Below are 9739 nucleotides of genomic sequence, written 5' to 3' on the forward strand. Positions count from 1 at the left end.
GTTTTTATTTCTCCAGGGGTAGCAGTCTGTATTAGTTATCTATTGCTTCATATCCCTAAACTTAGAAACATAAAACAACAAACATTTATGATCTTGCACAATTTCTGAGGGTCAGGAATTCGGAAATGGCTTAGCTGGGTGTTTGTAGCTCAAGGTTGCTCAAGAGGTTGCAGTCAAGCTGTTGGCCAAGGCTGCTGTGTATTAACAGTTGAGAGGTCCGCTTCCAGCTCACTTACGTTTCTATTCAAAGGAGGCTTCGGCTCCTCACCATGTGGGCCTCTCAATAGGGCTGTTCACAACCTGGGTTCCCACAGAGTGAGTGACTGAGACAGATCTACCGAGAAAGACAGAGCCTCCAAAAGCCAGAAAGACCACCCAGAATCCATAGTTTTTTTTGTTGTGAAACTTAAAAGTGACTTACTGTAACTTCTGCCATATCCTATTGATCACATAGACAGCCTTAGTACAGTCTGGGAGGAGGACTACACAAAGGTATGAATATGGGATATAGGGATCATTGGAGGTCATCTTGGAGCATGGAAACCACACAGTCTTTTATTTCCTTCTTTTAAATAGCTACTATATCATATAAGTAAAGTATGCACATAGTACAACAAAAATATAAAACACTGCAGTAAAATTTAAATGTTGAGCTACCTGGAGACCCTGGTAGGATTCAGGTAAAAGATGGGGTTTGGGGTGCAGACTTTATTTCTCGTGGGTTCTTGTCCTCACGAAGTTTGAAGAATAAACTCTCAGACTAACAGATTTCTTTAATAAAAATGTGGAAGTTTATTGGAAGCATATACAAACTTCATTTGGGCAGGGGTGTCCCCAAAGGGGATCCCTTGGGGAGGGGCCCCCCAAATGGGAAAAACCTGCGCTCTCTCTCTCTCTCTCTCTCTCGAAAAAATCTAAGTCCAAAAATCAACATTTGTAAAATCTGAAATCTGCTGAATCTCTTTGTCTCTGAATTTATAAAGGCTACTGCAGATCTTTTTCTGAACATGACCTTTTCTAATTGGATCCTTTCTAAATTTAGGACCTCCTTGCCTTCCTCATTGGTCACTTTGCTACATAGTGTTAGTTTCAAAGCTCAAAGCCCCCTAATCTTGCTGGTTGGAGTTGCTTTTGATCTCCCAGCTGCTCAGGCCAGAGATACCTTGTTTTATGGCTGCTTTAATTGCTCAGGTCAGAAATGTTTCTATCTGCCTGGACACCGCCCCCCCCTCCCACCCCATGGCATTTTTCTTTCCTCTGTACAAATAAGGTAAGCATTCAAGCCCCTATCTATGCATTCCTCTCCCTTGGACCCTCTTTATCTCTAAGACTCCCTAAACCTTCCTGTTTTGTCTAAAATTTCTTTTACAGGGGAGTAGCCTGGGTGAGATCTGGGCAGGAGCCTTTCCCCACCAGTCCTAGGCCTGGGTTCTGGAGATTCCTCAGTGCCCATACTCACTTCAAGCCTGCACTGGCTCTTGGTGGTGGGGCACCTGCCACTCACTCATGGAGATGGAGTAGGTGTCCCCATCAGCTATCTCCTAGGTGGAGCTCTGAATTGGCAATGACTGGCAGTTGGTCTGGTGGCATCAGAGCCCTGTCTGGCTTTAGTTGCTGGTACTTCTGCCCACTTGACCTTCTGCTCCCATATCAGTCACAGACCTCCACCTGGGTGAAATAAGATTCACCTCCAGGGCTTGGAATAATCCTTGGGCAGAACTGCTGCATATTCGATGTTCACCCAGCAGCGCTGACCTGGGATCTGAACATGACCACCTCACCTTTCCATGTGAACCCCCCTTTACACACACACACACACACACACACACACACACACACAGACACCACACACAGGACAAAGGGCTGCTCAGGTGGATCAGAGTGGTGGCCTGGCCTAAACTGAACTATCCTGGGCCTCCTGTATTATCTTTGGGTCCCTGCAAGAAAAGTGCCAGAGGCGTCTGGGGTGAGACCTTTCTCAACATCTGTAGTATTGGAACAGCTTACCTAAGGCCACAACCTCGGGACCTGGGGACACAGCCACAGAACCTGTTACTCTCTCGAGCATCTCCACCCAAGTGAGCTGTGCAGGGCCTTCTCTAGAATGTGGCTGCTTGGTTACCAGGGTTCTAAGTTCTCTTGGGCTCTATCATCAGAAAGTGAGGTGCCTGCTAGGAGTCCCCTACTGGAATTACTGCTCAGAAAAGAACTTCCTAGGGACCCCTCTGGAATGCTGATGAATCACCCTCCACCAAGCCATACACAGTTACATCATATCTGTTCACAGTTACACCAACAAAGCCCACGACAGCCCTGAGGATTCCTGGGTGCAACCAGGGCCCCAACTTTGAGGACACAGAGCTATGTTAAGACTGGCCCCTCCCATTTTTATGTGTGTGTGCTTTTAAAAAAGTCTATGTATTCTGGCGACATTGCTTAATATGATTAAGTTTAAAGTGTACAGTTCTAGAATACATCATTTGTATATTGCATTGTGTGCTCACTACCCAAAGTCTAGTCTCCTTCTATCACCATATTTTTGACCCCCCTTTACTGCCCTTCAACCCCCTTACCCTCTGCTAACCACCACTGTTATCTGTGTCAATGAGTCTTTTTTGTTTGTTGCTTTAGTTTTATATGTCACCTAGGAGTGAAATCATATGATTTTTGTTCTTTTCCATCTGACATATTTCGTTTAACATCATAATTCAGGGCTCATCTGTATTGTCACAAGTGGCAATATTTTGTCTTTTCTTATGGTCAAATAGTATTCCATTGTATATATGTACCAAATCTTCTTTATCCCATCACTCATTAAATGACACGTAGGTTGTTTCCATGTTGTGGTTACTGTGAAGAATGCTTCAGTAAACACAGGGGTACTTATATCTTTATGAATGAAAGGGTTTCAGATATTTCAGCTAGATATTCAGAAGAGGGATCGCTGGGTCCTATGGCAGCTCTTTTCTCTTTGCGGAACCTCCATACTGTTTTCTATAGTGGCTGTAACCATGTACACACCCACCAGCTGTGTGTGAGGGTTCTTTCTTCTCCACATCCTCTCCAACACTAGTTATTTCTTGTCTTGTTGGTCATAGCCATTCTAGCAGGTATAATGTGGTATCTCATAGTTTTGATTTGCATTCGCCTAATAGCTAGTGAAGTTGAGCATCTTTTCATATACTGCCTGTTGACCATTTGCAAATCTTTTAGGGAGAAGTATCTGTTCAGATCCTCTGCCTTTTTTTTTTTTAGAAGGTATGTGTTTATTGATATGAGAGAGAGAGAGAACGAGAACACATTGATTGGCTGCCTCCTGTATGTCCCTACTGGGGATTGAGCCCAAAACCCAGGCATGATCCCTGACCTAGAATCAAATCCGCTGCCACCTTCTGGTGCACAGGACAACAACCAACCAACTGAGCCACACTGGGCTGCCCATTTTTAAATTGCACTATTTTTTGTTGTTGTTGAGTGTATGATTTTTAAAAATGTGTTTGGATATTAATCCCTTATTATAGGTATTGTTTGCAAATGTCTTTCCCTGTTTTGTTGGTTGCTTCTTTATTTTGTTGATTTTTTTTAGATGTGAAGCTTTTTAGTTTGATATAGTCCCATTTAAAAAATATTTTATTTTTATTAATCCTTATCTGAGGATATTTTTTCCATTGTTTTTTAGAGAAAGTATAAGGGAGGGAGAAAGGGAAGGAGAGAGAGAGAAACATCAATGTGAGAGAGACACATCGATTGATTGCCTCCCACATGCACTATGATTTGAGGCCAGGGATTGAACCTGCAACCCTGGTATGTGCCCTTGACTGGAATTGAACCTGAGACTCTGCAGTGCGTGGGCTGATGCTCTAGCCACTGAGCAACAGCAGCCAGGGCCGTCCCATTTATTTATTATTTTTTTAAAAGATATTTTATTGATTTTTTTTACAGAGATGAAGGGAGAGAGATAGAGAGTTAGAAACATCGATGAGAGAGAAACATCGATCAGCTGCCTCCTACACACCCCCTACTGGGGATGTGCCCGCAACCCAGGTACATGCCCCCTACTGGAATCGAACCTGGGACCTTTCAGTCCGCAGGCTGACGCTCTATCCACTGAGCCAAACCGGTTTCGGCTATTTTTGTTTTTAACTTCCTTGCTTTTAAGGTCAAATTCATAAAATTCCTTCTAAGAGGAAGGTCCATATGTTTTCTTCTATGTATTTTATTGTTTCAGGTCTTATGTGTAGTTCTTCGATCCATTTTAAGTTAATTTTTTTGGTACGGTGTCAAATAGCAGTCTAGTTTCATTGATTTGCATGTGGCTTTCCGATTTTCCCAGCACCTTTTGTGGAAGAGGTTTTCTTTTCTCCATTGTATTTTAGCTAGCTGGTGACAAATTATTTGCCTCTATACATGTGGGTTTATTTCTGAGTTCTCAGTTGTGTTCCCTTGATTTGTGTGCCTGGTTTCGTGTCAATACCATGCTGTTTTGATTATTGTTGCTTTGTGGTATAATATGAAGTCAGGGGATGTGATACTTTTGGCTTTTTTCTTCTTCTCAGAATTGCTTTTGTTATTTGGGGTCTTCTGTAGTTCCATACAAATAAGACAATTTTTTTTATTTCTTTAAAAAATACCATTGGGATTTTGATGGAGCTTATATTAAGTTTATGTATTGCTTTGGGTAATGTGGGCATTTTAACTAATGTTGATTCTTCCAATCCATAAAGATGGAATATCTTTTTATTTGTTTTTGTCTTCTTTAATTTCTTTTAATAATGTCTTTCAGTTTTCAGTGTACAGGGTGAGGTCAAAAATAGGTTTACAGTTGTGAGTATGCAAAACATAGTTTATTCTTGTATTATTATTTACTCATTATTGTTTTATTTTCCATACAAACAACTGTAAACTTACTTTTGACCCACCCAGTATAGGCCCTTCACAAGTTTTGTTAAGTTTATTCCTAGGCATTTTACTTTTATTTCATGAAAATGGAAGCAAAAAGAAAGCTGGGGTAGCAATACTTACACCAGTCAAAATCAACTTTAACAAAAAGAGATGAAGAAAGGGCCTAGCAATTCCACCCCTGGGTATTTATCCAAAGAAATGCAAAACACTAAATCAAAAGGCATATACATCTACATGTTCATTGAAGCATTATTTACAGTAGCCAAGATATGGAAGCAACCTACGTCCATGAATAGTTGAATGGATAAGAAGTGGTGTATATCCTATATAATAAAAGCCTAATATGCTAAGTGTCTGGTTGTCTGTTCAACCAATCAAAGCATAATATGCTAATGATATGCTAAGGCTGCTCAACTGCTTGCTATGACATGCACTGACCAACAGGGGGCAGACGCTCAACACAGGAGCTGCCCCCTGGTGGTCAATGCATTCCCACAGGGGGAGCACCGCTCAGCCAGAAGCCAGGCTCATGGCGGGTGAGTGCAGCAGCGGTGGAGGGAGCTTCTCTCACCTCTGCAGCAGCGCTAAGATTGTCTAACTGATGGCTTAGGCCCGCTCCCTATGGGTTCCCAGACTGAGAGAGGGAGCAGGCCAGGCTGAGGACCCCAACCCGCCCCCCGTGCATGAATTCTGTGCACCAGTAATAATGGAGTATTACTCAGCCATAAAAAAAATCTTGCTATCTGAAACATTATGAATGGATCTAGAGCAGCTGTGGGCAAACTACGGCCCGTGGGCCAGATCTGGCCCTTTTGAAATGAATAAAACTAAAAAAAAAAAAGACCGTACCCTTTTATGTAATGATGTTTACTTTGAATTTATATTAGTTCACACAAACACTCCATCCATGCTTTTGTTCTGGCCCTCCGGTCCAGTTTAAGAACCCATTTTGGCCCTCGAGTCAAAAAGTTTGCCCACCCCTGATCTAGAGGGTGCTATGCTGAGTGAAATAAGTCAGATGGAGAAAGAAATGCCATATAATTTCACGTATGTGTGAAAGCTAAAAAACAAAATAAGTAAACAAAACAGAAACAAATAGATACAGAGGATATTTTGATAATTGTCAGATAGGAGGGAGGTGGGGGTGAGTGGGTGAAAAAGAAGAGGGATTAAGAATTACAAATTGGTAGTTACAAGATAATCATGGGGATGTATAGCATAGGAAATATAATATAGTCAATAATATTTTTGGTGACAGATGGGTACTAGATTTATTGGGGGATCACTTTGTAAGTTATATAAATGTCTAATCACTATGTTATACCCTGAAACTAATAAAATATTGTATGTCAGCTGTAATTGAAAAACTAAAAAAATATTTTAAAAAGAGATCAAGTTCTATTATTTATTGGAAGACAGCTAGTAGAGAATTTGGAAATACTTTCTTGCAAATGGATGGATCTATATATAATCTTGTAGAGGAAGAGGGAGAAGGTTTTTTTTGGTGGGGATGGGGAGTGAGACTGACATCTGAGTGTATCTGCAGGAAAAGGGACTTATACTTGATATATTAGAGTAAATTACTGTGTGAGTATTACTTGAAGTGCCACGAGGTTAATCAGATATTGTAATGTGTGGGAGTTATAGGCCAAGCAGCTCTAGGACTATTGGAGAAATAAAAAACCTACTTGTCCATTGAAATTCTTATTTTGGACAAACATCCAAGCACTATTATACCAGCAAAACAAACCAACCAACCAAAAACCCCCCTAAAAATGGGGAGTGTGTATAAATAAGGGTTAAATAAATTTTGATATATACATTAAATGGATTTGTTGCACTCCACAACCACCGGCCACTTCCCCATGAAAGTGCAGTAACATAAGCCCTACCATGAATAATTTGACTTTACGGTGCATTTTGTTAGAGACCCTAATTAGTGAACCCATTCCTTTTAGAATCCTTCTATAAATTCCCATTTCTGAAGCTCTTCATTGCTAATTTGTCTTGCACTTCCCATATTGGTGGATCCAGCTATTAACCATAATTATTGTGCATTTCACCATTGCCAAAGTCACATGATATTTGCTAAATACCCAAAAACCTTTGTCTTCAATTGTTAAGCTGTTAGGATAGCCCAAGGAGGAAGAGGAAAATTATTATTAATGGTACTCAATCTACAGGAAACCCTCCGTAGATGATCACTTCCTGTATATGGGTCTATTCCATAATTGTTCAGCATAACAATGCCCTAGACAGCAGATCAAATTAAAATGCATACCCAGCAGAGCTGTAATTTTTCAGTTCTAATTAGCCAATTCTATCTCCTTGAATGTAAATGACTTATCTAATTACTCTGAGATTTTGCTATTTAAGATTGACTCAGTACAAATTTTAAAGTACATTAAAAAACAGTTCTCTTCAACTCTATTTCAAAGGTGAATGCCTCCTACAAGTCTTGTCATCAAATACTACTCAATAGATTCACGAGTGCCTGAGGCTTTATCAGTGATGTTTGGGGGAGGGTAGAGTTTATTTCTATTTTGTATTTTCTTTTTCTTCTCCTAACATTTGAGTTAATAGTGGTGAGTGGATTTGCAGACAGCAGCTCTCGCCTTCTTCAGGGCTACACGTAGAAAAAGTGAGTATTCTGTCTGTGGAAACCGCTTGTTTTAAAAGATCACAGCCCCTTCTTTTTTTTAAAAAAAAAATTTTTATTGTTTTTTTTACAGAGAGGAAGGGAGAAAGAGAGTTAGAAACATCGATGAGAGAGAAACATCGATCAGCTGCCTCCTGCACACCCCCACTGGGGATGTGCCCACAACCAAGGTACATGCCCTTGACCGGAATCAAACCTGGGACCCTTCAGTCTGAAGACCGACACTCTATCCACTGAGCCAAACCGGTTAGGGCACAGCCCCTTCTTTTGAGGGGCAAGAAACAGGGGAAAAAACCAAATAGCACAGCCAGCATTCTTTATAATTGTTTATAATTGGACATATGTGAAATGATAAGAGATATAGATATATATCTGCTCCAAGCTTCTGACACAGAACTCCTAAAACACTTGCATGTACAGGGGTTAGGAGAATCTTTTGTTCTAACATTTTTGACCCCAGTTACTGATGTGGAGTTCTAAATCCTTTTGCATTTTCTAGGTGATAGAAGTGTCTTTTGTTCTTAGGAGGTAACTCTTTGTCACCTGGATGGAGACTGTTCACCTGAAAGACCAAAACATGGTTAGAAGCTTGGAATTTTCAGCCCAACTCCTATTCACAGAGAAGTGGGAAGGACTGGGAATAGAGTTAATAGTTGGTCATGCCTACCATGATGAAGCCTCTATAAAAATCCCGATGATATTGGGTTCAGGGAGCTTCCAGACTGGTGAACACATCCACACACTGAGAGAGTGGTGCAACGCAACTCCACGGGGACAGAAGGTCCTGTGCAGGGACCCATTCAGTCCTCACACTGAATACCTCTTTATATGGCTGTTCTTCTGTATCCTTTATGACATTCTTTGTTATATGATAAACTAGAGGCCCGGTGCACAAAATTCACGCATGGGTGGGGGGCGGGGGGAGGTCCCCTCAGCCCAACCTGTACCCTCTCCAATCCGGGACCCCTTGGGGATGTCCAACTGCTTGTTTAGGCCCGACATCCCTCTCACAATCCTGGACCGCTGGCTCTTAATCGCTCACCTGCCTGCCTGGTCACCCCTAACTGCGCCCCCCCCCCCGCCGGCCTGATCTATTACTTCTTTATTATATAGGATTGTTGAACATAGTGTTTCCTTGAGTTCTCTGAGCTGTTCTAGTAAATGATGGAATGTAAGACGGACGCAGGGGTGATAATGTGAACCTCCAACTTGAAAACAAGTCCACAGAAGTTGTGGGTAACATGGGGGATCTACTACTTGTATTTGGCAACTGAAGTGGGGATGGTTTTGTAAGACTGTGCCCTTAACCTGTGGAGTCTTCACTAACTCTGATTAGTGTCAGAACTGGATTGAATTGTAAGACACCTAACTGGTGTTTCAGGATTGCCTGATGGATGGAAAACCCATATAGCTGGTGTCAGAAGTATTGTGAATGGTAGTAAACACAGGGGGAGGGTGTCTTTCCAACATAATGTGTTCTATTTTACCTGATGTCTTCTATAGAGTTTGGATATTAAATGTTTTCTTTGGATGTGCCAAGTATCATTGTCCCCATCTTCTTGTCCTTTCTCAAGCAATACGATTTCTTACCCCAATTGCTGTTTTCTACATAACAGAATGTATAAATAAGTGAAGATCATGTAAAACTTACTTTTGTTATCAGTGGAAGTGGAGTTCTTGGGCTGCTGTGAGGAAATGAATTTCCTGAGGCCTCCACAGGAGGATGGGGTTTTGTGGGAAGCTTTATTCATGATGTAAAACCTTCCAAGGTTCCATCTCTGTCCATCCCGCCATGGAAAAAGTCCAACCATATCTTCAGCATGGCCAGAATAAAGGTCACTGCCCATAGCTTCTGCTCCATATTAAAGTCCAGTCAAATCCAGCATCTGCTAGCTTAGCTTGTGTTCCCTGCTGCAGTCCATTGTATGTGTGGTCTGCACAGTCATGGGCCATGTGGCTGTTTAAGGCCTCATGGCTATGGAGAGAGAACAGGCAAGTGCATGGGTGAGTGTGAGTCATGGAGCAAGAGAGAGCACAAGAAAACAAGAGAGAGGAACTCTTTGGGGATTTTAACCATGAGCTTCTTCAAACTAACCAATTAATTTTCCAAGATTTCATGCACCCTAGCCAATTCATTGTTCCTCAGGGTAGACTGATGGGCAAGCACCTCCCCTATGT

This window comes from Myotis davidii, unplaced genomic scaffold (assembly GCF_000327345.1).
Source record: "Myotis davidii unplaced genomic scaffold, ASM32734v1 scaffold655, whole genome shotgun sequence".
NCBI classification, from domain to species: domain Eukaryota; kingdom Metazoa; phylum Chordata; class Mammalia; order Chiroptera; family Vespertilionidae; genus Myotis; species Myotis davidii.